The sequence below is a fragment of the Vanacampus margaritifer genome, chromosome 2 (assembly GCF_051991255.1).
Source record: "Vanacampus margaritifer isolate UIUO_Vmar chromosome 2, RoL_Vmar_1.0, whole genome shotgun sequence".
In the NCBI taxonomy this organism is placed as follows: domain Eukaryota; kingdom Metazoa; phylum Chordata; class Actinopteri; order Syngnathiformes; family Syngnathidae; genus Vanacampus; species Vanacampus margaritifer.
The window spans coordinates 9,622,479-9,649,824 of NC_135433.1; the positions used below are offsets into that span (position 1 = coordinate 9,622,479).

At 38.7% G+C, this 27,346-nt stretch overlaps 1 protein-coding gene across 7 annotated transcripts in view; it reads right to left on the reverse strand.

The window, feature by feature from the left end:
- The window catches only part of LOC144044372 (guanine nucleotide-binding protein G(I)/G(S)/G(O) subunit gamma-12-like), a 51,378-nt gene that overhangs the window by 17,750 nt on the left and 6,282 nt on the right, over window positions 1–27,346 (reverse strand). For 4 of the 7 annotated variants that reach the window (XM_077558732.1, XM_077558734.1, XM_077558733.1 and 1 more), the window contains one exon: window positions 17,737–17,803. The exons of the other annotated variants lie outside the window; for them this stretch is intronic. The gene's annotated coding sequence lies outside the window, so the exon portion shown is untranslated. The remainder of the gene's footprint in view (window positions 1–17,736; window positions 17,804–27,346) is intronic. 7 annotated transcript variants of the gene reach the window in all.

Below are 27,346 nucleotides of genomic sequence, written 5' to 3' on the forward strand. Positions count from 1 at the left end.
GAAAAAAAAAAAAAAAAAAGAGAAAGCAGTTACTGTTTATGGCTTTTTTCTCTGACATTAATGTACAATTGTCTTGACCTGAGACTGGGAGAATTCATATCAGGAATAAGTTACACAGTTACTAAGTATTTTTTGTGACATGATGCGGGACATTGGACCAATCAAAAACACATTGTTTTATATATAATCCTTCGTGCAATATTCAGCTTAGCTTTAGGGTAAGTTTGTCAATCGCTAATGCTAAATGCTATCGCGGTAGACAGTTCAACAGCGCTAAACAATTCAATGCTCTCACCAATATCCAAGCTTTTATTGATCGGTCCCGACAGCTATTAGAAACTGGCTGTGCCATTTACTGGCCTCGCATTGTAATGTTGGAAATATACCACTAGTATGTTCAGCTTGCAGTCTGACCTGCGAGTTGCGACCGCAGTGGATAGTAGTAGTACATTTCCCATGATTTTTTAGAAAAGGCAGGAAGTAGTTCTAGTTCCGGTCAATGTCTCTTGCCTCTTCAATGTGAATTTGGAAGTAAATAAGAAGGAATATAACAGTTAAATTTCCTTTTATTGAGTTAATTGCATGAAACACTATGACAACTATGTGATTGCCGTATTTTTGGGAAAAAAACATTGGCAAAATCCGACAGGATGCGGGACCCAAGGCTAAAAAGCAGGACTGTCCCGGCCCAAACAAGACATCTGGTCACCCTGCACTAGTTGACAATGTAGCTTTTTTTAAGAAACAACTGGAGCAGCAGCTATTGAAAACATTTTTAAAATCAAACATTGTATTGATGATTCCACTGATTATTAAAATAAAAATGTGTAATACAAATATCAAAATGTGTATTTTCACATTTTTGACAACAGATTGGAGAGTGTAAAGGCTTTATACGGCCGATGCGTTAACACAGCCACGTCAACCTACAAAAAGGTTATCCTTTTTATTTTAAAAGAAAGTCAGCTTTAAACATTCCTTGACAATAATCTGTTACATGTGACCTCACTAGTCTAAAAATGACATTCTGATTAATGTTACATTTGTGGACTATGAGTTATGAAGCAAAATGCAGTCGTTTTTATCCATCTCAAGGGGCGGCCATTTTGCCACTTGCTGTCGACTGAAAATGACATCACAGTTTCTTAGGGCTCAGGCAACGACCAATCACAGCTCACCTGTTTTCTAGAATTGGTTGCTACCTGAGACCTGAGCAACTGTGATGTCATTTTCAGTCGATAGCAAGTGGAAAAATGGACGCCTTCTGATATTGATCAAATCTGCTGGATTTTGCTGCTTAATTCATATTCCACTAATGCAATATTAACCAGAATACCGTATTTAGACTAGTGGGGCTGCATAGAACATAATATTGTCAAGAATGTTTTTTGGGGTTGACCTCCCCTTTAAAATTGCCGTATAATGGCCATTGGCAGAATCTAGAATTTGTTTTGACTTTTTGTAACGTTTTAAATCCATCCGTGTGGTGTCTGTGGTATTAGCTAGCTATTGCTAAGCTAGCCAAGAAGGGTTTGTCTCTCTGGTGCAGCAACACAAGTGTGCAAACTTCTATTTCCATTATTTCCCGTGGAAAAAACAGGCTTTGGAAGCTGAACAAATGTGAGGTTGTTGACCAGAATCCCAAGGGAACGGATTGCTGTACAGCCAAAGTGTTATCAGCTGCACAGCAAGTGAGAGGTCAGCTGAAGGAAGCAGAAAAACTGCTGGTGACATGGTGTTGGGTGCGAGGACCCTGACGAGAGCCAGAGCTGTAGCACCACCCCGTAGCAGCAGGTATGGTTAGAGAGATAAGTGGAGCTGACACGACCCCACCCACATTGCACATTCTGAACAAAAGAAATTCTGGGAAAGGCAATGCTCTCTCTCTTATGCCAGCCTGCAAGAATGCCTCTGGGTTGAGCAGCTGAGAGGTCTCCATTATTCCTTAGAAAGAGGATTTCTTAGAAAAGGGTGCATGTGCAAAGGTTAATGGGAACTTGGTTAAACATAGGCCAGTGCTAGAAAACACAACGTTTGTTATTCCTGCGTTACCGTGAAGAATTCCAGTCTAACTTGAATGGTCATACAGCAACTTCTAAGAACGAAGAAGAACAGCACAGGCTTGTTCAGTCTGCTTGTGGCTCACGAGAAAAAAATGAAGAAAAGTGTCATTTACAGTGACAGTCATGTGTAAACTGTCTAGACCAGAAGACTAGACAAGACTCATTTCCAAACCCTGGATTCATGCGCAATTTCTTGTGGCCCATTTGAACTGTACCATGAACGCTGTCTAGTACATTAATTCTCAGTTACTTGTGGGGGATAGAGAGCGAGTCTTACCACAAATGTGTATAATTGCCTACAGTATATAGTGGTGCCTTGAGATACAAGTGCGCAATTACAAGTTTTGCGAGACACAAGCCATCCGTCAGACTCTCTTTTTTTTGTTTGACAAAATGTGAGAACAGAGTGTTGTCAATTATCAGATTAATTGATAACTATTTAATAATTGAATGCTTTAATTAAAAAAAAATCTAATTCCTCTGATTTCAGCATACCAACAGTTAATTGTTCACTGATTTCTGTAGTCTTTCATGAAAGAAGATTATCTTCTGTGTTTGATCAGAACAAGACAAACAAGCATTTGCAAACATCTCTTTTTACTTTTTCGAAAATAACGAGCGAACCAGTAGCATAGTACAACATCAATCCCCTCCCCCACTTTATTTTTAAAGTCACTATACGAATGTGACGTACAAAATAAACACCAATTACTGGTTAATAAACAGTAATTACTCAGACCGCTTATAATATACAGACGCTCCCCTACTTACGAACATTCGAGTTACGAACAACGGTACATACGAACATGTCTGCGCGCATGCGCGCATGTCAAAAAATGTTCGGAAAGAAATGCTGTAAGTTAGATTTTTTATTGCGCACCTTTTTCCGAGTACTGTAGTGCTTCTTTCCGCCGCTAATACCGACGCTTGGCGCTGCGAGAGCTCACCCAGCATTGGAGGCTCAGCAACGTGTCGAGGAGGAGGAAGAAGAAGAAACGTCTGTCGCTCATAGATAAAGCCATCGCACTCTTCGAGCAGCAAGACCCAAATATTGAACGTTGCACAAAGGTTGCAAATCAATTGAATGATGCCATACAGTGCTACCGCATCATTTTTGATGAAAAAAAGAAGAAAACTGTGCAATCATAGTTAGATCGCTTCTTTCGGCCAGTTTCTAGTAAATCCTCCAAGGAAGATACTCATCAACCCTCATCTTCTTCTCCGCGACCCTCAACTGTTTATTGTAAGGCCCAGTTGAAGTTTACGGGCAAACGAAACCGAGAACAAAGCGGGTTGTGAATTTAAAACAACCACATAGCTTTGCCTTAGAAAAGACAGTTTGGCTTAATGCTAACAAACAGTGCAAAATACCATAGATGGGCTAACGAACATCATCTATGTTGCCGTGTTTTTAACATGTGAAAAAAGACTATTGTGCAGAAACAATATTCATAAGCATATATTCTTTATCCTCTGCGAAAAAAGTAGAAATACTGCACTTATTGAGTAATTTAGAGTGGTTGTGAAACTCTTCGTTTCTGTATGCATGACTGCATTATACTGCCTCCGAGTGGCCAAGTTGCGCACACCCGAAGAAGTCACAACGAATCAGGCATGATTAATTTCATTGTTTAATTCTGCACATTATATTTCTAATTTGCAATGTTATAGACTGCTAGTTTCCTTATTTAAAAAACTTTTTGTTTATTTATTTGGGAGACCGAAACTGAATAATATTATTTTTCTTCATTTCAATGTGGAAATTTGAGATACAAATGTTTTGAGCTACGAGCATAGTCAAACGAATTAAACTTGCATCTCAAGGACCAATGAATTAACAGTAAACACCCCCCTACATACAAAGCTTGTCTCTTCATGCATCACTTCACACTTCCTAAACACAAAAAGAACACTCATAGGTGAATTTGTAAATAGTGAACCGAGACTATGCAGGGAAGAAGAGACTGCGTAGATGGCGGACTAATTCTGCTACAACTATCGCAACAACTACTTTTAAAAACATCAAATCAAGAACACTTTAGCAGCTCCTAAAACAAAGCGGTGTGTCAAGTTAGATAAAGTGAGCACATCAGTAAGATAGGCAACCAAGGGAGCTAATCAGTGTCCTCAAACATGTTGATGCTTGGAACGGGATTACGAACAAGACTGACTGCACATGCAGTGGAACAGGACTGACAAGGAGCAGCATGTGTGTCAGGGACTGCCTGACATCATGACAGATAACTGCGATAACACGGGGGCACGGGAAACTTCCTGCCGAGCAAGGGTTAACCGGGGGCCACAATTCACACATGGTCAAATCTGGACATGCTATAATTACGGTCCGCAGTCACCACAATACACAAACTAATCTAGCAAACTCGTGATGGCTACATTTCAGTGAATGTGCACTAATCACGTTGGCAGAGAACTAAGGGGTGTGTTTTGTGATCTATAAAACAGCATTTTTGTCATATTGCCACAAAAAGCATTATATTAAAGAATATATTTTGTTGTCATGCAATTTGACATACCAAACTGCTAGATTGCTATCTTTTGCTTATACGGCTATATTTTAGACCCCTTACACGTGATTCCAGATATTATTGCTCTACAGAGGTGTCAAATCCATGGCCAGAAAGTAAAAAACCTGCCCCAGTTTGGCTTTAACCCCCGGTGCTAGCTAGCTAGCTAGCATCAATGGCTAGGTTTTTACTTTCTGGCCATGGATTTGCCACCTTTGTTGATCACGACGTGAAATTGACACCACTGGCTCCATCTACAGGATGGGAATGGAATAGTATTGCCCTCAACATTACACGAGTCAAACGGATAAGATTATTTAGCCTTGGCAAAAGTCTGCACACAGTAGTCACTCTTGTTGTTTTGTGTTAAGGTGCAAAAAAACTAAAACATCCTTAATGTTAGGGGTTTTTGCACCAACTAACGTTCTGCAAACACATCCATGTGGACTGAGAAATACCCCTGCACTTGTGGACATAGCCTTATTCTAGCTGCCCTTACACAAGCAGTGATCCGGGTATTAAAATGTAGCTCCTGAACTGCTGAGTGGGACATTACAAGCTAGCAGGGTCAGGCCTGCTGTTTGTCTATTGTTGAATTTGCAAATGACCACTTGTGTAAGTGGGTGCTGTGTGGTTGAAGAGGGAACGCGGTGGAGGAGAGTGAAGCAAAAGTGGATGCATGTGACACGTGCAGCAGTGGGCCAGATGATGGATAAGAAAGCATAGAAATGACTTTAAAAAAAATTATTATTTTTTTAGAACTATAAGTGAGCTGCTATACACTATACACTAGCCTATTCACACATTTCAGTCAGGTCCGAACATGCCACCAGATGGAGCCAAAGCCCTGGCGAATAGGCAAGTAGTAGTTGTATTCAATGGAACTATGTTCAAGTGATAAATCTCAGCTAGGGTAGCACGATCGAGTGGCCAGGATCGAGATCAGCCCCTAATAACCTTAATTTTGGGAGACTACTGGTGATCAGCTGATCACTAAAAAATAAAAACGATCTTGGCCACCGATCTCATGTCCCTCTCAACAGAAGTCTGGAAAATTAGCCTTTGTTCTCTTTTTCTGTGAGATGAATATTAGGCTTTTCATTTTTATTTGAGAAAACTACTTCATGTGCAGTTAAAACAACCCATTTGTACTGTTTCCCAAGTATCATTCAATGTTTGACAATAAAATAATATTGGAGCATTGGAGGTGCATGCTGTTGCTTGTTGTAAAAAAAATAACAAAATCACAATCGGCAAAAATCTTCAGAATTTTTAGAGATCAGGGATCAGCCAGAAAATTGTGGTTGGTGCACACACAATCTCAACTGTCCTTAGATCTTTGTAAGTTGGGGAGGAGTCAAGTTTAGCCTGGGCTGTAAGTGAAAAATACAGTCTTTCCATCGTGCATTTCTATTGTCTGCTGTGTGGCTATTAAAAATATGCTGCTACATTGAAAAAACAAACAAACTAAAAGCCATTTATTTTTAACTCATTCACCTCCAGCCATTTTCACTGAAGCAACCCCCTTCGCTTCCGGTTACAAAATATTGTGTTCTATTGCTATAAAACATGAAACCTATCAAAAGAAAGATTAGAGTCTCTTCTTTCATCAGGAAAAAAAGTACATTTGTATCCGTTTCTGTTTTGCAGCAATTAGAATTAGAATATAGCTAAGTTTCATCATTATTCACAAAGCTGTTGAACACACTGGGGACAAGAGCTTGTTGCAACATGGATCTGGCTGATCTCTTATACTCTGCTGCCACCCACTTTTTTAAATAATAACTACCATTGCTTTAAGCGACCTCTTAAGGTCAGAGGCTGCATTAAAGCCTTCTGAATGCTCTAGCAAAAAAATAAAATTAAATTAAAAACGTATAAATGTGTTTTGGGAGTGAAGGGCAAAGTATTAAAAGAAACATATACAGTACGTGTTTGGGTTTGAATGAGTTAAGGTGTATTCAAGTCCAAAACTTAGGTAAGACCATCACAGCTCACCTGTTTTCTGTGTTTGGTCATGTGACATTCGCAAGGTGAGCCCTTCGGCACTGTGATGTCATTTTCAATCAACAGCATGTGTCAAAACGGCCGCCCAATAAGATGGATAAAAACGGGTGAATTTTGCTGCTTAATTCATATTTCACAAACACAATATTAATCAGAATATCATGTTTAGTGAGGGCGTATAGAAGATATTTACTTTAAAGGTTGTAAAAAAATATATATATATCTTTGAATTGGGTATCATCGTGTGTGTTACAATAAGCTGTTGGTAGGGGATAGTGATCTTTTTTTTTTTTTTTTTATCCTTGCATTCCTTGCACAGGCGGTGCCCCACTAGTCAGCCATGTCTTTGTTGATGCTCAGTAAGTATTTAGGCACCTCTCTTTATGCACAGGGTGCCAGCAGTCTGACACAGGCGGCGGGCAGGGCCGTGAGCGGCTCAATGATATCATTAGCAGTGGGCTATTTTTGGTGCACGCGCTAACAGGTCGCCTCTGTTGTTGCTGGCTACCATGCAGACAATTTCAGCCTAAAATGCCAGCAACTAACCGCGCGCGTTGGTGCCAGCTGGGTATCATCCAAATGATCAAGGTCTCGACAGTTTCCACTGAGGTGCCTAGGAGCCTCTGGTTCCCCCAGTTAATAGGCCATTATCAAGCGCAGAGCAGCCCAAAACAAACACAGGCATGTGGCAGATAATACCGCTCAGACGTCACTGCAGACGCACGGTGACATGCAGCAGACAAAAGGCGAGGCAGAGAAGGTGTCAGGCACAAGTCTCTGCTCTGTTGTCAGAAAACAAATGCAGGATTTGTCGGCTCCATCTCAGTGCATCATATTATTTTATGAGGTTTTATAGTATACAGGCAAGGCCGATGTTAGGGTTGCACACCTTTAGTGCACAGCAAAAAGTCAAATCTTACAAGTACTCCAACAGAGTCAATTCCAACACTTTTTCTGGGTTTATATAACTCCACACTCTACAGAGTTGAAGTAACACTTTCTAAATAATTAACCATTTTACACTGTGCCAAAGTGACTTAACATTATGGGAGTAGAGAAGTAACACTGCTGAGATTATATGTAATTGCATTTAAATGCAATTAATAATAATTATAGTATATTTTATTAATTAAAAGAACATCAATTACACAAATTAGCTTTAATTACCTTTATATTAGCTTTACAAAAATGTGACTTTCAGCCACGGTTCGCTGTTACTATCACAACACTAAAATTCTCATTAAACTAATCATGTATTTGATTATAATACATGAACATATCATTAAAATTAAAAAAATACATTGAACTGTAAAACTATGCCGAGTTGGTTTAAAAGTACTGTCCGATAGATTTCCATTGCTGTTTGTAAACACAACATTCAAAACAGACACTCGAGTATGCCGAGGACAGCGGCCAATCAGGAACGAGCGTGTAACCAGTCCACCAATCAGTACCGTGGGTTTGCAAGGCGACATTTGCATATGCCACTGATAGTATCTTGCCTCTGCGGCTTGGCTGGAGGCAAAACGTCACGTCACATCTCCGCCCAGAAACGTTCCAGACAGGCCAAAACAAATCCAAAACAGTACCTTAAACACTAAATAAATCAACTCAGTCAAACAATTGACTACTAGGGGGTGTCAAAATGTGTGTGTCAATTATGAGTTAATTTAAAGTTCTTTTAACGCCACAAATTTTATTAACACGCAATTAATGACCACCGATTACTTGGAAAGCCTGTACATAGGGAATTCCAGTCACAACACAGCAGACACATCCACGTCTAAAATTGAGCTATAATACATTTAATAATGATGCATATATTTGTGGAGACTGAGGTCAAGTTGTATTTTACTCACCAGCATCTTACAAATGCAATTATGCCATCTAGTGGCAGAAAATGACCTCAACACAAAATCAATACCACAATATTTTTTACAGTACAGTACATTTTTTTAATTTTAACCCGATTTTATAAATTATTAAATTACTGTATCAATGACTTTTTTCCACTTTTATGTTAACAAGATTATGAAAGCATTTTATTGAACATTTAAAACATAAAATTGGCGATTAATTGTGAGTTAAATATTGAAGTCATGCGATTAATTACGATTAAACATTTTAATCGCCTGCCACCCCTAGAAAATACACTTTGGGGGTTAAAACTAAAACATTTAACAACAAAAATTTTACTTAGTGTCAATTTTTTTATTGTAATTAATCGCATGACTTCAAATATTAACTCACGATTAATCGCAGATTTTACATCAAAATTTACAATTTTTTATACTCTTATTAACATAAAAGTGGCAAGAAATGTTAACCTAATAAAAATATGGTTGCATTTTTTTAGTCATTGATACAGTAATTTCATAACAATTCATAAAAAAATGTAAAAATAATTTGTGCATGTTGTAGTAGCTCTACAGGGAGAGGGGAATTTTTGCACATGGTCTGCACCAATGGCAGGTGGGTCTGGAACGCCGTGATAAACTCACTGTATTGTCGTCAAAAAACGAAGTGGCATTCGCTGAATAGTAAGGCAGAGAGGCGCTGTAAAAGGACAAGAGAGAGATAAGCGTCCACGTCTGTGTGTGCATGCGTGTGCGAATGTTCTGCAAGTGGTGCAGCTGCGTGTATGTTGCATTTGGACCCGAGCCAAGAATCAGCGGCCGGCAACAGGAGCGCCATAAAACTTAAAGCTATTGTGTGTTCGATGCCTTTTGCCTCAACTCCCCCTTGCCTCTGAAAGCTACTATTCATGACAAGGACAGAGGGACACTACACAATGGATCTCAATTCTGCCCTGCCTATGTGGAACAATAAACAAACGAATTCAGTCTTTCCAGTCTCCGCCCACACGAGTGGTTGCATGTACGTTGCAAGCGCTGCATGCCAGCCAAGGTGGAGCTGACAAGGCCAAAGGTTGAACGTGTTGCTCGTAGGCCATCAAACTGTCTCACCTCCCAGCTGGATATGAGGTGGGGAGGGTGAAACAACAACGGCGTACACGGATGGAAGAATTGATAACGACTTTAGACGTCACACAGCAAGGACGCAAGGGTTATAAAAGGCTGCTTGTTTTTCAAGAAAGGGGAAACATGATTAGTCATCATGATTAGTCATGCAGGGTGGCATAAGTGATGGTTAAGTGTCTGTGGGAAAATGATTGTATTTGTGTTCTTGAAAGTGATTTGGTTCAAGTCCCATGTGCATCATATGATTTTATAGCAGTGCATGTTTGAGTTAGTTATTTATGGTGATTTAATTGCTTAATTGTGTGTGGAACTGATTGCTGATGAATTGCATCTTGGGAAAAAAAAAAGAAGCAAAACGTAATGTAGTAGTTGGTAGGGGTTGAACCAATTAATCCACTAGTCCACTGGTTCTCAGACCCGGTCCTTGAGGACCCCCCCCCCCTTTTTTTTTTTATTACTAAATGAATACAAAGTACGAAATAAACAACAATCACTGGTTAATAAACAGTAATCAGGGAAAAAATGCTTTTGTAACACACTTGAATGCAAAATTAAAATGAATCAGATTAGTCGAATCGATTGAATAATCGATAGATTAATCGATTCTAAAATATTCGATAGTAACAGCACTATATACAACTTCATATTGTCGATTTGTTTCCCAACTTCCAATCAGCCAATTTACAGAAGTCTTATGTCTCGCCAGTCTGCTGCCGTCGCTGCACTCTAAGGCTCTGTGGAGTTCTGTGTCTGGCCGACAAGGCGACAAAATCCGGATACATCAAAGCAGGTCTGCAATAACAATTCCAACCGCTGCTTGAAATATTCATTCTCATGGGACCAAAGGACTGGAGGTGATGAACAAGGGCAGCGGCATGGCACGCCCTCAATTGAAAACTAACTAGCAGGAAAAGCCTCTCCGTTACTTCCTGGTTGGCTGCCACATTAGCACTTCTAAATATGGGCAAGAGTGCGCCAGTGTGCCGTCATTATTGCACGCTACCCCGCAGTGAACTTCAAGAAAACTGAGTGCAGTGTGAAAAAGGCCTTCAGTCGTTTAACTGTGACTCAATTTCAGTCCTGGTCTAAGAAGTGCTTAACACAACACTGGCATGTAAACAAGAGTTCAAAACATTCCGAGATTATCCAGTCCCTTGATAGCAAACCTGCACATAGTTGAAGAGAGAGCATGATTTCCTGTTCAACAGCTTTAGGCCAACACAAGATAGCGGGGATGTACTGTACGGTAGATAAAGCTTTCTGTATCGTCACATGCTAATAAAATTAACCAAAATAAAAGATTTGAAGCTCCCGAATTTGTCATGTATGATACCAATGCTTTTCGTTTTTTGCCATGGTATTGTTTCAGTATTGGTATAGAGGTCCTGTATGCAGGTACTGTATAGTACACAAGGCAGCATTTTGCTATCGTGACAACACTATTTACCTATGCATAACATCTTTATTTATGTACACATTAGAGCACTCGTCTGACTAGTTCACCTTCTGATATCAGGTACCCGTGAAATGCAAACACAGCATGAAACCGTGATGTTATGAAGAGAAAAGAACCAGGATTTTTGTAGTATTCAACTTAAATCTCAAGTTGCACAGGACATTAGTTCGTGTTTTGCCTCATTAAACCGCAGGACATTTGAAAAAGTGCTCAGCCTGTCCGTGAGAAATTTATTTGCCTCCAAAGTGCCAGCCTTTGCCCTTGCAGATCAGAGTTCAACGGGTCGACCGGGTCAGTGTGGATTTCCTTCTCCTCCCTGAAATGGAGCACTTTCGAATATGTGTGCACTTAAGGGCGCGAAAAGAAGGTTGCAAATGTACGGAGATCACAGTGCAGATGATATCAGATACTTGAAACCTTAAACTCCTTAAGCAGGGGGAGCTAGCTGGCTATTGTGTCATAAACCATGTCCAAGACACACTGAGTACATCTTGGACAAAAGTGTGTACTTCCAGTGTGTTATGTGGCTATCAAACAACAGTCTGTCTTGAAAATGCTGGAGAACATACACACTAAAAACATAGCGGCAGTCACTTTGCTCCATCAAAAAAAAAAAAAAACAGGGAGATAACCAAAACTAACACTGAGTCTTTATCTCAGAGTCCAAATTATCTTCAGGCAGGAAGGGACATTTCGGAAGCAGGACACGAATGACATGCACATGCTTTGAAGACAGTACGCTAGCTTGCGCGTGACCACTGACTGATGTCTAACCTCACGAGATATCCTGATACATCCTGGTGGAGTAAAAAACTGACAATGGGCTCTTTTTGCACAATTCATTCATTTCCTGTCTTTCATGATTGGACAAACTGATTAATCCAGGTGTGGCTGACCTCAGTAACCTTGATGACAATGTCCATACACACCTGGATTAATCAGTTTTTCCAATCATAAAAGTAGCATTGAGTTCAGGAAGTAGTAGATTTGTGCAAAGAGCCAATTACATAGCTTACACTTATTCACATCATCGGGTTATGACTTTTCTTCATCATGAATCAAAGAGTTTCAAGATCCAGGTAATAGATAGAATTCTGTTGTAGTATGCGTAGTGCATTTTTGCGTCGTGAACGTTCCTGTGAACGAGCTCATTCTTGGAGAAAATGGCGGCTTTGAACGCAGTTTTGTATTCAGGTTTTCTCTTGCTAGAAAACTAGAGTAAAGACACTGCATATGCGCCTTAATTATGCGGGAAATGCCATTATCTGGCAGCCCTAGCACCGACGAACGGCAATATGTCATCAAAATGCAACGCGTGCTTGCAACATATAACACATGCTTTGTTTATAAAACATCGCTAGCGCTAATGCTAAAGTCGATGGCCGATCTCATTCAAACGCTAACAGGAAATTAGCATCAACTTCGGCAGTGAGATTCCTTCAAATAACAGATATTCACACATTAACGTTTTTGAAACACATTCACAGAGGTAGGATAACACTGCTCAAAGTTACACATTTTCCCAATCTGTGAAAAACGAGTTGTATGAACAGAGCTCAAATGCGAACTTCTTCCATCTCATTGTACTTAAGAGGCCAATACGTGCAGGAAGCATCTGTTTTGTTTAGGGATGCACCGAAAATGAGATTTATGCCAATTTTTTATTATCATTGCATTTATTATAATTAATTAAAATTATGATATTATTATAAAATATTTAGGCCTATTTAGCAAGAGCATTTTAACAAAGCACAATATAAATGGAAATGTGTCCACACCACAGACATGTTGGCGAATGGTATATTAAACACCAAACGCGGGGTGAGCAACTGAGCATTTTCTGGGGGTGCAATTGCACTTTATAGTCAATGTATAGTACTTCGGGTACGGATGACGCATTTATTTGTAGGCTATTTGGAGCGGGACACGTTGCGGCGCACTTAAAATCGGCACATTCACATATTCACCAACGTTTAAAACTGCAAAGTCCCACACGGCGTCCTGTAGAGATCTGTAGTCAACCGGAGATAGTGGTAAGTGTTTACTTGTTCAAAACTGTTGATAGCAATAGTGCTAACATTAGCGAAAGTATTTAGCACGGTCACCTGAATGCAAGTGAAAAAGTGGAAGTGCTTGACGGGCTCTGATCAAAGAAAAAAAGGAAGGCGCTGCAGGAGAAAGAGTGGCTCAACTGTAGTTTCTCTTTTTTCACCTGATGTTTTTTTCTTTTCTTTCACTGCACTCTTGTGGTTTGATAAGCGGATGTCGTTAATATTTGTCAACTGTGGGCAAGTGAAGCCCTTTGAGACTCTTGTGTGATTAAGGGCTATATAAATAAACTTGACTTGACCAATTTGATCAGAAAATGGAGCAATATATCCATTTAAACAACTTGTTATTTTGCATAAAATGCAAAAAATAAAAAATAAATCAGCTGATCCCAATTGAGACGATCAAGTTGATCTACTTTTAATAAGGAAAAAAAAAAACAATTTAAACAACAAATCAGTTAATAGTATTTTTTTCAGCAAATAATGGTGGGTAAGTTATGAAAAACACACAAATGTGTATCCACTAGTGGTGAATCACAAATATGCACGGAATACTACACAAATAGTTGAAAAGATTAATATACAGTATCATGTCTTATGATCGCACAAGAATTCAATATATTTTCAAAATGTGGTTTTAGTACAGATGTACAGGCACATGCGGTGAAGACTCTCTGCAAAATCTACTAACAACCCAGGCTAAACTTGGCTCTCCCCTGACCTTAGTCCCATAAATCAAGATGTATCACTTCATTGACATCAATTACTACTTTCCTATTAGCCATAGCTTTGATCCAATCGTCTAGCATTTTAGAAAAGTATAAATATGGAAAAAACACGAGGGTTCCACAGGATAAAATAATCAACTGGGTGTGGCTTCACTGTAAAGCCAGTCAAATTCATTTGGTTAAAAAACATATACAAACAACTAAAAGATGATCATCAAGAGCAGGCTGATTCATAAGCGGTTAAACCCACAAATCCAAACTTGTTGATAGGAATGTAGCTTGGGAAAGCACGGGGCTAACTAAAGTAACGTGAGCCAGTTTTTCGCTCGTTCCAACTCGACACATCAAGAGAGAGCGCTCGCACAAATAACGCTATCAATCAGGGGCGGGTGCATTAACGGCCTCCCCTCCCTCGTCATTTAACACTTTCAAAGACATGTCGGGCAAAGGAAAGACGCTCTGTGGGTCACACGGAGGCCACTTCCTGTGCAGACCGCCCCTCAGTCCCTTGAAAAAGTGACACCGTCTTCTCCTCCTCCCTTCACTTCCTTTCTCCTCATGCACTCACCGTTTCTCAGCACAAACGGGTCCGCGCCGAGGTCATTGGGTCCACCTGCGCTGTTTCATGCATGCACAGTTTATTTTTATGCTGGCACCCTGAAGACACATTGCACATGCTTATGCATATTGTAATAGCAATGATGATAACAACATCGCTTGAAGGAAGATCCTTCAAACTGCACACACAGAAATCATATTTACAAAGGCAGCATGCCTGTAGGTGACGTTACAAAGTGTAAGCTATCTGTTTGACTGTGCACACAAAGAAATATGTTTCTATGCATTCAGCCAGCATGAAATGTGTCGCAAAGCCTACAGCTGATTGCTCCTTTGCCCCCCCCCCACCCCCAAAAAAGTGCACACAATCAGATAAGTGTGAGGCCCAATAAGAGGCAACTTTTTTTGTGTGTGCAAAGTTCAAGAGGTGACCTACACAAGGAGTCACTGTAGTAGGAGCATTTCTGTTTAAAATATACTAAGGAGCTTGTGCCATAGTGCACAAGAATAAAAGGCTTTAAAAAATCCAAGAGGAACAAAGCTCCAGAGTTCTTGAAATGAGGATGAGTGCAAATGAGACACCTGATTGTGAGGACGCGCACAAGAAAACAAGCTGCGACTGTGCACAGCTCGGACACCTGCTCACACAAAAGATGTAGTGTGGCATGGAACAAAACATTTGGGAGCCCACAGATGCACCATCAGACGTCTACTACAGGTGCCCTTTAGGGTCAATATAGTCTAAAAGCACACATACACACACTGGCCTCTGTCTGGGACACAAACGTACTTCCCCATACACTCATAAAAGTGCTAAACAAATGTACAATCCATCAAAACGACAAATTCCCCCCCATAAAGAAACTTTGTGAAAGTCACATCCTATTGTTTTCATTTTTTCCCTCCAACCTGTCTGACAGGAAACTGGGTTACACGAGCCGGACTCTCTAAGTTAAAAAGGATATGACCAAATATGGGCAAGTACAGTGGAGTGTGTGTATGTGCTGCTAATCAGAGGAAACAACGTAAAATTCCAAGAGGTGCGTCTTCCTGTGTGTGGGAGTACTTTAAAGACTGCCATCGTCCGCCAACAATGACGGCTGTTACATATTTAAGGTGGAATGCGAGTGTGTGAACCAGGAAGTCACGCAGTTTATCAATATAGGGTATAGGTGGCGGTGCAATCCTTGTTAGCTTCATTTTTTCCAACATGTGACATGGATTTAAGTTATGAGCCATTGCTTGGTCAATGTTTTTTTTGCTTTGTGCTGAGAGTCAAAATTTGAGTTACTAGTGAGCTTCAGATATGATGTCACACGAGTGAAAGCACTTTCAGCCATTTTTTGAATGGTGCAAACTAGAGGTGCAGCAATTGGTTGATTAATTAACAACTTATTGATGATCAAATTATTATTATTTTGACAATTGGTGAATGTTTTGATACCTTGAATTTAAAATTGTCCAAATGCTCAGAATTCCAACTCCTCAACTATAAATTTTCCCTCTCCTCCTTTGTTTTGAACCAAAATTAAACAATTGCTTTTACTATGTATTTTTTGCCTATTTTCTCCAATGTTACAGACTAAACCTGTAGCTGAAACATAATGTATTTTGTGCACTGTCGATTTGAAATAATGCCCTGTTTTTGAAACAAGGGATGAAATTTAAATGTTTTTAATCCGGTAAATCAATTACCTGTATTTGATTATTATTATTATTTGACAGATTAATCAATTGTTGAAATAGTCATTAGTTGCAAACATTGTAGGACCACTGAAACCACAAATTCAAAATGAGAAAACTAGCAATCAGCTACATCAACAAACTTGCATCCAGAAGGTAAAATGGAGAATAACCGTCCATGTTTGCGACATCACTCACTAGGCCACGCCTCTTAAGGGCACACACGAACAGTAGTTGTGATCTACAAACAGTAGTTACACTTAATAAGACCAGTTAATTTCTTTACAGTAAAAATTGTGCTGCTTTTTGGTGGGGGATCAAACGGATTAATGGCATTTCCATTCATTTCAATGGAGAAAATTGATTTGATACCTGCAAATTCAGTCACGTGGTTGGTCACAGAACGAACCATGTAGATTTATTATGTTAGTGTATTCATGCTGCCATGACAAGTTGTTACACTTGAAAAATGTTATATATGATTAAAACACCTCCGATTGGCTGGCAACCAGTTCAGGGTGTACCCCACCTATTGCCCGAAGCCAGCTGGGATAGGCTCCAGCACCCCCCTTTGTCTTGTGAGGACAAGCGGTTAAGAAAATTGATGGATGGATGATTAGAACATACCATGTTCAAGAAAAGCTTGTGTTGTTTTTAACAATATTTGATTATAATAAAACCCATTTTCATCACATCTACACGATTTGATGTACATTACATCAAGCTTTGATAATCTGTACTGGCGAGTACTGAAATGCCCCATACTCACTACATCCCTACTCATAAGTGAAGCTAATTGGAAAATGTCACAATGCCTTGGTTCTGTCTTGCAGGAACCACCATGCATTGGTTGAGCTAAAGACTTAATTTACTTGGTATTACTGGCTCTATTCTGCATGTGTGGGTTATCCAGTAAATAATGCGGACAACAACGTGATGGGTGCTCACACAATCAAAGCCACCAAGCAGGACGAATAACTGAAAAGTGACTCATGTATCTGATGCAAAACACACCGTCTGCAAGAAAGTCCTGTTTTTTTTTGTTTCTCACAGTCGTTGTAGACAATAGAATGAAGTATAATGAGCACTTTAAGTGGAAACTTACAAAAAGGTGGGCCCACCTAGCAATGCCAGAGACAGAGGGTGTAAGAGTGTCTGAGAAAGGGTGTGCACTGCACAGGAGACCAAAGGACAGAGGACCGTGGGTTGAATCTGGAGGATAAGCTGTCAGAGAGCTCCACGGTGTGGCAGAAAGAGGTACAGCACATTGGCCATTTGACAGCGCACTTTTTTTTCCTTTTCTTTTTTTTAAGTACTTTAAGCTGTCAAGTCATCTTTCTTAATGTAAATCAATTGTAACGAAACTTCCTTAAGGGTGGAGATTTTGTCTGATTTTATTTTACAACTTTATCTCTTCACAATTGTATACTGTTTATATCAATTTGAATAAATAGAATTGATTTTAATTTCAACTCTTGAAAATTGTAGCTTGTTTTCTACCAGGGTGCATCATTTATGAATTTATGGTCAAGAGAGCAATTTCAAGTGATATTCTTAGTTTCTGAAATAAATGTTTGCTGGCTTACTGTACTCAGATTGGACAAATGTGTGACACAATTTTGATATACTCAGCTGACCATAGAGAAGAATTATAATTTTTTAACTGAAAACATAAGTCACCAACCTTTTTTGAAACTGTCAGCCACTTCTTGGGTACTGATTATTGGGAAGGCAACCAGTTTCATACAGACCTATGGGGTGGAAAAATCAAATTGACCTTAATAATATGAAATAATCAATGATAATCAGCTTTGCGTAGTCACTGATCATGTTAATTGATTTCTCGCAATACTTATCAAAGAGAAACATTGCTAATATCAATATGCAACACTTTATTTCAATGAATATCTGCAAGCGTTTACATTTTCAAATGATCACTTCTATAACATTCTTAGGAAATCACAATACCCATTAATGGTGTGCTACTTTTTTTTTTTATAAAGATTTGTAGGCTACTCATGTAGAATGCGTCACCATAATTGGTGACCCCGGCTGTGAGAAATGGAAGCTTCCCCTGCTGGCTGTACAAGGATTGTGCTATTTTGGTAAGCAATGTTGGTAATACTGTACTTCAAATTGCACATTTTTTGTTTTTTTGCAACCTTTACATGGTGCAAAAAAAAGGGAAGTTCAATGGTTGAAAATAAGAATGGTTATGTTGTACTAGGAACTAATGTTAGCTACAACATTAAAAAAAATGCAGGAAGCAGAAAACTAAATATCTGTAAAATTACTGAAAATGTCTAATTGGGTAATTGGTGAAAAAAAATGGAAGTTTACTATGTCAGCAAAACAACAAAATGCTCTTCCACTAGATGGCACAAGGTACACTTGATCTGGATATTCACTTTTTGCCATGCATGTAATACACACAAGTCATCATGTCACTCACACACTCGCACATTTCTGATTTCAATGAAACAATGTCATTATTTCATTGTATTAAATATACAGTACACTTATTTGTGACAGCCTTGTTTGGTGGTGTGCAATGACATTTTGATGTAAAATATCTGCCTTGACTCAATTAAGGTTGGGAGACACTGAGCTGGTTAATGCCATCTCCAGTCTCCTGGATAGAAAACAGTCATGTGATTAGCAGAAGGCGTGGCATGACAGCAAGGCCACAAATAGACCTTCTGTTGTCGCTGCTGTAGTTGGGACTGGAAATTACCGTCCATCCATCCATTTTTCTATACCGCTCGTCCTCATCAGTGTCACGAGCAAGCTTTCCCAGCTGGGCTAGTTGCCAGCCAATCACATGGCAACATATAGACAAACAGCCATTCACATTCACATCTATGGACATTTAAGAACCTTCGATAAATTTATCATAAACATTGCGTGTTTTTGCAATGTGGGAGAAAGCCATGCTAACTCCACACAGGAAGGCTGGAGTCCAGATTAGAATCCCAAACGTCAGAACTGTGATGAAGCCGTGCTAACCACTAGGCCACCCGTCCTTCCGCTATAAATAACCTTTAAACTGTTTTGCTTTCTTCTAAATCATTTACCCATTAGTGTCCTATCCGTCCGGAAAAACACGCACGCACATTCACAGATCGACTGCACCATTCTCGAATGTTGGCATCAATCACTATTAAAGACTAATGGGATTTTTCATATATATATATATATAAAATGCAAAATGCTAAGGTTAACATTTTGATAATACTGTAGATGTGTGAAACAATTATTAAAAAAAAAATCTTAATACACCACCACGTCCAAGGAAAAACAACCTATCACAGTCAGCAGGGGTGACCGACGAGGTGTCAATGGTTTATGAAGTGAGGCTATATTCAAATCAAGCTAGCTGTTTTAAAACTACAAACTAAACCTTTAATTATTCAGTAATCTGAACATGATTTTTTTGGGGGGGTGAGTTTATATATAAAATAATCAGTACTTGTATTACTCAGTTTCCAGTACAGAAATCTCCTGCATTTTTGCAGCTCACTGTTCACAAATGCAATTTTTTTGTGGGCATTTTTTTCCCTTTGGAACATATCTTTGATGAAAAACTCACCTATTGTGTTTTTGTGCGCTTTTGGAAACAACCAAGTATGACACAAAATAGCACCAAAGAAAAAGATTATCAAAATTATGTCTAATTTGGCTTGTATATATTATAGGATAAGGATATAAACATCAAGGAAATTTAATTATCTATAGCGCTTTTACACTTTTCAGTTCAGAGAAACATTTTGCCTGAGGTCTATAAAAAAATAAAACAACTTGCTACTTTCCTGGAAATTAATGGAGCAGCCTGATGTGCAACTAATCGAATTTATTTAGTCTGAGTATTTAATGTATTAAAATAAAATCAATTAAAACTATTTTACATCAGAATGACACTTTTTGCCCAAAAGATGTAAATAACAGTCTATAAAATATGTCGCAATTTCTTGCTGTCTAATGGTCCAAAGGAGAAGTGTCGCATGACCGCTCTGTGTACATCCACCGTCAACTATCAAGAGAAACTTCAAGACAACATGATGTCTTTGACACCAACAAGTAACATCTGCTGAGCTAACACTGGCCTCTTAGTCCAGAATAAAAGTAGCACAACTTTGACAATATGGACTTTTCATGTTTGAAGACAAAGGATGATATTGTGCAAAGCCAACTTGGGAACAGCGGCTGCATCATGAGGAAACACCACAAACTTATTTAAGCACAGCAAAAAAAAGCACTGCAGGCAAAGAGAACATCGACAAAAGTTGACCAAATATTGGAATACCGACCACTGGGTGCGCAGTATGTAATGTTCCAGTTATTATAAATGATAAACAGTTCAATTTTTATCCAGGTAGTATTTAGTATCTCAATATAGAGCTGTAAAAAAAAAAAAACTATGTTAAAGATCAGATAACATAGAGCAAGTTAGAGAGGTGGGAATGTCTCAAGTCCCTATTTACTGCGGCAAAAAAATTATAAAAATTATTATTATAATTTTTTTTTTTTTTTAAATCAAGCAAATTAAAGACTTTTACTGTGCACTTTCTCAGCTCAGGGAAACTTAAGTATTTATTTCCAGACAAGCACTCTTGAAAATGGATGGATCCTTGATTTATCTATGTCTCAACAATGACTAAAACAAACAAACAAGAAAAACCAAACAAAAAAGCCTGGCTCCTGCCATCTCATCTGCTAGTTATCCGTATGGGCGAGGTGTAGTTTTTCACACTTTGGAGGACACACCATAGTCCCTCTCATAAATTCTTTATGTGCATAGAGTAGCCAACACTACTGATTAAGTGACAACAAAGAATTACACAATCGTATGATGTTACTCATGACGGTAGCAGCAGAATAACTTGTGAAATCTACAAACCCACTTTGACTGCATACAACAAGACAATGACCCAAAATACAGACAACACAACAAAGGACATCCATCAGGGAGGAAAAGTGGAAAGTCTTAGACTGGCCAAGTCAATCATCAGACCTTAACCCAATAGAGCCTGCATTTGTATCACTTAAAGAGGAGAGACTGAAGGGAGAAACCCCCAGAAACAAACAAGAACTGAAAGTGGCTGCAGTAAAGGCCTGGAAAAGTCTGGTGAAGTCAATGGGTCGAAAGCTTGATGCAGTTATTGCAAGATGAATGATCAATTTAAGTGGATACAACTCAAAATACTTAACTCAATTGCTCCCAAAAAGGTATAAATGCGTTCTATCTTAAATATGACCATGCTCCCAAAGAATTTATATGTTTTTATGTTTGTTTGTTTTTACACTACAGCATACAGAAGGCTTTGATGCAGCCTCTAAACTGAAGAGAATGGTTGAAGCAATTGTAGTTATAAAACGGCCAGCAGGTGGCAGCAGAGTATAAGAGCTCAATCAGGGCCATGTTGAAAAAAATAATTTCATTGGTTTTAAACAGATTTGTGAATAATGAAGAAATTTAGCTATATTCAAAGGCTATGTGTTGCAAAACGGAAATAGATAGAAACATACTTTTTTATCCTGATGAAAAAAGAGACTCAAATCTTTCTTTTGGTAGGTTCCATGTTTTTATAGCAATAGAACAAAATATTCTGTTGGCCTTGCAAAATCCAGTAAACCAACCGGGAGAGAAGGGGGTTGCTTCAGTGAAAATGGCTGGGAGTCAATGAGTTAATATTAGTTTATTTAAAAAAAAAAAAGCAAGATCCATCACATTTACAGTATTTATAAAATTTGTACTGGTGGCATGGTGGTCCAACAAAGTCACACACGGGTGGGCCACCATTAATATTAGCTATAAGCTATAAGCTATTAGCTTTTAGCTAGCATCAGGCTCATCTGATAGTTTCCGTTGCCCCATGAGTGACCACTACTTTAGAGCATGTTGTCAAACAATACAAAGTATATTTGCTCGTTCTCAATCTGTTTGAGCAATGATAAAAAAAAAAGAAATAATAATAATAATTAATGCTACGGGCGTAACGAGGTTGCGTTCATTGATTTCCCTAACAAAATGCAGACAATCCACAACAGTTGGCAGCTATGTATTGACATATGCGCCTTTCTTTCACAGTTGGGCAAAAGACCTCCACCTCATACTGTACCTCCCAGGAATAACGGCGAGAAATGAAAACAGCCATGGGTTTTTCTTTTCTTACCCATTTGTGAGGGTTGCTATGGCAATGCTTCCTGACTGGTTTGCTGACTATAAATCTGAGGTTGATGTCAACCTGATTAGGGAGCGAGTGCTACAGACATGTGACTTCCTGTGTTAATGTTTCCTCAAGAATCTAGCATGAAATATACATTTCAGAAATATGCAGCACAACACAATGACATCCTTTTTGTTTAGTTTATAGATTTTTGCGTACCCTTGTCAGTGAGTTGGCCTATTCTGGGCAAATTAAGACTTCCAGTAAAGTTTGGTATTCCGTGAACGCATGTGTTCCGTTGCCAAACCAACAGTAGGGTGTGACTGTATCACCATTCACCACCACTCCTCTAAGTACATCTGCTCCTAGCTACAGAGGAATTTAAGCAAAAGCCAACCACTGGAGGCTACAGCTTGTGACTAGCAACACAAATAATGTACATAATTGTCCTTATTAAGATTTCAGCAAAGCGGATGAACTCACAGTAATCCCAATATTGAATCCCGAATCCTGATGGACGGTTACTGCGTTCTCATAGATTGTCTCTGTATCTACATTCAAAGCCTCGACTCAAGAGTCAGAATCAAATCCAGTTGTTTGCCACACTTATGAATTAAACAGGACATTCTGGGGAGCTAAATAGCATCATAAAAAGTCAAAACAAACAAACATTCAGAGGCAATGTTCACAACACAATAACATACCGGTGGGACGCCGGGCTAATAAAACGCTAATGGTAATCTTGTCTGTTTTTTTCTTTTCTTTGTACAGTATTTCTATTTTCTTTTCTTCTATATTTTCTCTCTTTTTTATTGAACGATTGTTTAATTTGTAAGCCAAATATTTAAATATGTAACAAAAAAAGAAACCTCAGATGAATATAATGATCCTTTTAACAAGATCGAAAACTTGTGTTGCTAGAGTAAAGCACTGTTGTATTTAATTCAATTTAATTATTTTCACTTGACTGTATCAATGGAAAATAAGTTGTACAACCACATATGTTGACTGGGACTTTGTTTGGCCACTTGATATTTGTGTTCCCTTTTATAAATTCATTTTATTTTCTATACAAAGTATATATTTTATTGACAAATGCAAAACAAATAAAAAATCATAGAAAATTTTAATTTTAAGGAAAAATACTATACTGTACAGTACCAAAAAGGACAAATGCAAAAAAAAAAAATCATAGAAAATTTTAATTTTAAGGAAAAATACTATACTGTACAGCACCAAAAAGGAATTTATCTTAGGCATTACATTTTTTTTTATTATCTAGCTAGCATATTAAATAGGTAATTTGTATTTTTCTTTTCTGCCAAATGTCGCTAAAAAAATCAATTATCTGTCGGACCTGGCATTGGTTTTTTTTAAATTAATTTATCTTTTATTCATTACTTTATTCATCTTTTATTTAACACTGTATGCCGTCTGTTTGAAAAGTAGGAAGACGTAAAACATCTACAGTAAATCCCACCCTTTCAACATTATGACAACTTGAGCTTTGCAACATCTGGGATTTTCCAGAAAATTATTATAAAATTATTATTTCTGACTTCCAGTTTAGGCAACCATTTCATAACTTTTTTTTTTTTATGTCCAAACCACAGCTAACAAATTAACAGTAAATACAGTATGTGCATCTGTGTGTTACAACACTAATATGTTCACTTACTAACCACAATACAGTATAAGATAAACAATCTAACACATACTCTAACCAATGAATGAAAATCATGCCTTTGGAGACAATAGTAGCTGTATTGCTATGTTTTGATTGACAGCTCCCAAATGAAAAACACATTTATAAAGAGGTTTGTAATATTTTGATAAGTCTAACTCGCTTTGGACAATTTAGAATTAAAAGTTAGCATGAGCCTAGTGGTGGACTTTCACTCTATGAAACTGTACGGTTGGTTGAACACTGTGGCCTTTAAATATACAGTAATGTTAAATTTGCTTTCATTTTTTATGCATTGGTTTGTCTGTAGACTTTAGCTTGAAGTGCAGATAAAACACTTGTAGTAAGCACACTGTGCCTCTTATTTGGATAAGTGGGTAATGAGCCGAGGTAGGAGTTAAGTCACATTATGTAAGTCTGAACATTCAAGTTTCACTCAAGTCTACAAAGTTACTGTGGCAAAACTCATTCACTCACTTTGCACTCAGTAGCTGTACCCAGAAACAAAATAGACTAAATATATTGACCTAAATGGAAAATTTAGTTTGGTTTTAGATTAGAAATACAAAACAAATCGGCGTCATGAAATGGACCATGTTCTATTTTGGAGGTTCCACTATACTATCCCGACTCCCAAGTGTTGCTCTTTTACGCCTGACTGTCAGAGGCTCACTGACAAAGCTGCCAATCGAGTCGGGCAACATTCTGTGTGAGAGGAAGTGCAATGCTCACGACTTCCAAAAGAGCCTGTTACCCAGTAACATATTAAAGCATTGGTTACGGTCGTGTGTGCCACTTCCCATGTGATCCGGAACAGTTTGGCCATTGTTCGGCCAGCAAAACGCAGACGGAGACAAAAGGAACAAGAGCAAATTGATTCCCTCAAAAAGCTGTGCTGGGGACTTCCCATCGTTATGGAAGTGTATCTATGCCATCTAAGATTGAATTTCGGATCAAATTGTTTTTAGCATAACACTCTTTCTTTTTTACCAAAAAATAACTGGGGATAGGGTTAGAATTGAGAGATGAAAAAATGTGTAAAAACTTCTAGGTAGAGTTCAGGGTAATGATTTTTCATGTCAAATATACCACATCCGGGTAACCAGAGGGAAGCCACGAAAAACCATCTGCACCTTTCTTAAGGCAAGGAACGGGAGCTTTATTTATTTAGCACATTTCACACAAAACAACAAGCAAAGACACACAAAAAAAAGCAAAGACGACACCTAAAAGCATTTACAAACAACAGCAGACGACATTCTGAAGCAAAAGTAGCTTACCAAAATTACTAACATAATGTAAATTGACAACAAAACAACAAAAAGTTTAAAAATGAAATAAAATAAATTCAAGTAGAATTCTAGAAAACTGATTTCAAAAATGTTTTAAAAACATTAAAGGCAAAATGTGTAATAATGAGTGCCATCTAGTGGTTAACTAATAAATCATTAATTTTGAAAAACCCACTATTGATTTCAATTAATATCCCCCCAATTTTTTAAAAATATAATCTTAGGCTGAAGCCTCACCTTACAAGAGGCGACATATTTCACCACCATCTTCTTGCTACGGATGTCCAAAGGAAAATTTCGTGAACGTAGTTAGCCCTGGTGGTGCTTGAAGCTAGTGTCGGACCCAATGGGTCGACTGCCATTTACCTGGGGCCTGCAGGTGGTCATCACAGCGTTTCGTGATTTGGGCTCCAGCCACTTGTCGCCCCCCGTTTTGCTCTCGAAAGCTTTACTAGCTTCTTCCACTGCTATATAAATAAAGATAACTTGCCTAGCCGCTATTGTTAGCCACTCATTCCAGCCTATGGCTTGGGCTTTCTCCCACTATCTGCTCTTGATAGCTGCTATGGCTAGCTCGTCTTTTGCCGTCACTTGCCGGGATTCTCCCCAGCTGCCAAGTTGCTGTCGCTCGTGGCAAATAATAATTGATGGTAGGCTTGTGAAGTGTGGTCTCTCTGAGTCATTGTAGTGAATGCACACGCTTCGGTTGTATTCTATTATTTGGCAACATCTAGTGCTCGACTTTTACACACTGTACCTTTAATCAAAGGTATGGTTAAAAAAACTGGGTTGAAAAGTATTTACACTCTTGGTCGACTTCACTTCTGTTGGCAACTTATTCCATTTGCACGCAGCATAACAGCTAAATGCCTCTTCAACATGTTTGCTTAGAAGTCTTGTCTCCATTAATTGACCACAGACCTCATAGCCCTAGTGGGTTTATAATCAATCAGCATTTCTTTAACATATTGAGGACCCATACTATTCAGTCAGTTAGGCCAGTAGCAGAATTTTGAAATCTATTCTACAGCTGACTGGGAGCCAATGTAAAGCCTTTAGGACTGGAGTAATAGGTTTTGATCTCGTTGTTCTAGTCAGAACCCGAGCTGCTGTGTTCTGAATGAGCTGCAGCTGTTTAATGCTATTTTGAGGGAGTCCAGTCACAAGACGGTTACAATAATCAAGCCTACTTGGAGATAAAAGAATGAATAAGCTTCTCCTGGTCTGCTTGGAGCATGCAACCCTTCAGTCTGGAGATGTTTTCAGCTGGTAAAAGGCTGTTTTAGTGATTGATTTTTCATTTGATTGATGATTGCTGAAAGTTGAATTGAACTGCTGATGCTTATGTGTGTAAACAGCTATAACGTACAAAGACCAAACAAAAGGGGTCTAAGTACCGACCCTTGAGGGACGCCACGTCATAGCCATTCGATCAGATCTGAATCTTACAAATGATCACAAAGTAATAGTCTCCAAATAGGACCTGAACCATTTTATGACTGCCCTTTTTAATCCCACCTAAGGTTCCAATTTGTTCAACAGTATATTATAATTAACTGAATCAAACGCTGAACAGAGATCCAACAGAGTTTCAAAAAGACCAACGCCGACTTAAGTCCAAAGTTCAGTTACAGTAATTTCGGGACTATAAGCCGCTACTTTTTTCACTTGCATTCGGCCCTGTGGCTAATACAGAGGTGTGGCTTATCCATGCGATCACAAGGGGGCGCACTATAAAGGAAGCGCAAGAGCGTCAGGCAGAGCATAACAAACCAAGTGAACCCAAATACAGTAGGACAGACAGAACAAGAGCGAGACTATTTGCGCCCTCGTGGGAAAAAAAGTAGCGGATACCCAGTACGGTAACATTAAAACACCTGCGGCTTACATTCGGGTGCGGCTTTTATATGTAACAAACTTGAGTAGCCCACAAAATAGCTAGCGCAGCTTATAGTCAGGTGCGCCTTATAGTCCAGAAATTACAGTACTGTAATCATGTTCCGCTTCATTGGCCATGTTAACGAACGGTCCAACAGCAAATTTTTTATTCTGAATTTCATTATGGAAATTTGATAGTAAAAACAATGTTAACAGTTTAATATAAAGTAAAAAAAAAAAAAGCATAACATTTAGGGGGAGGGGGGGGGGTAT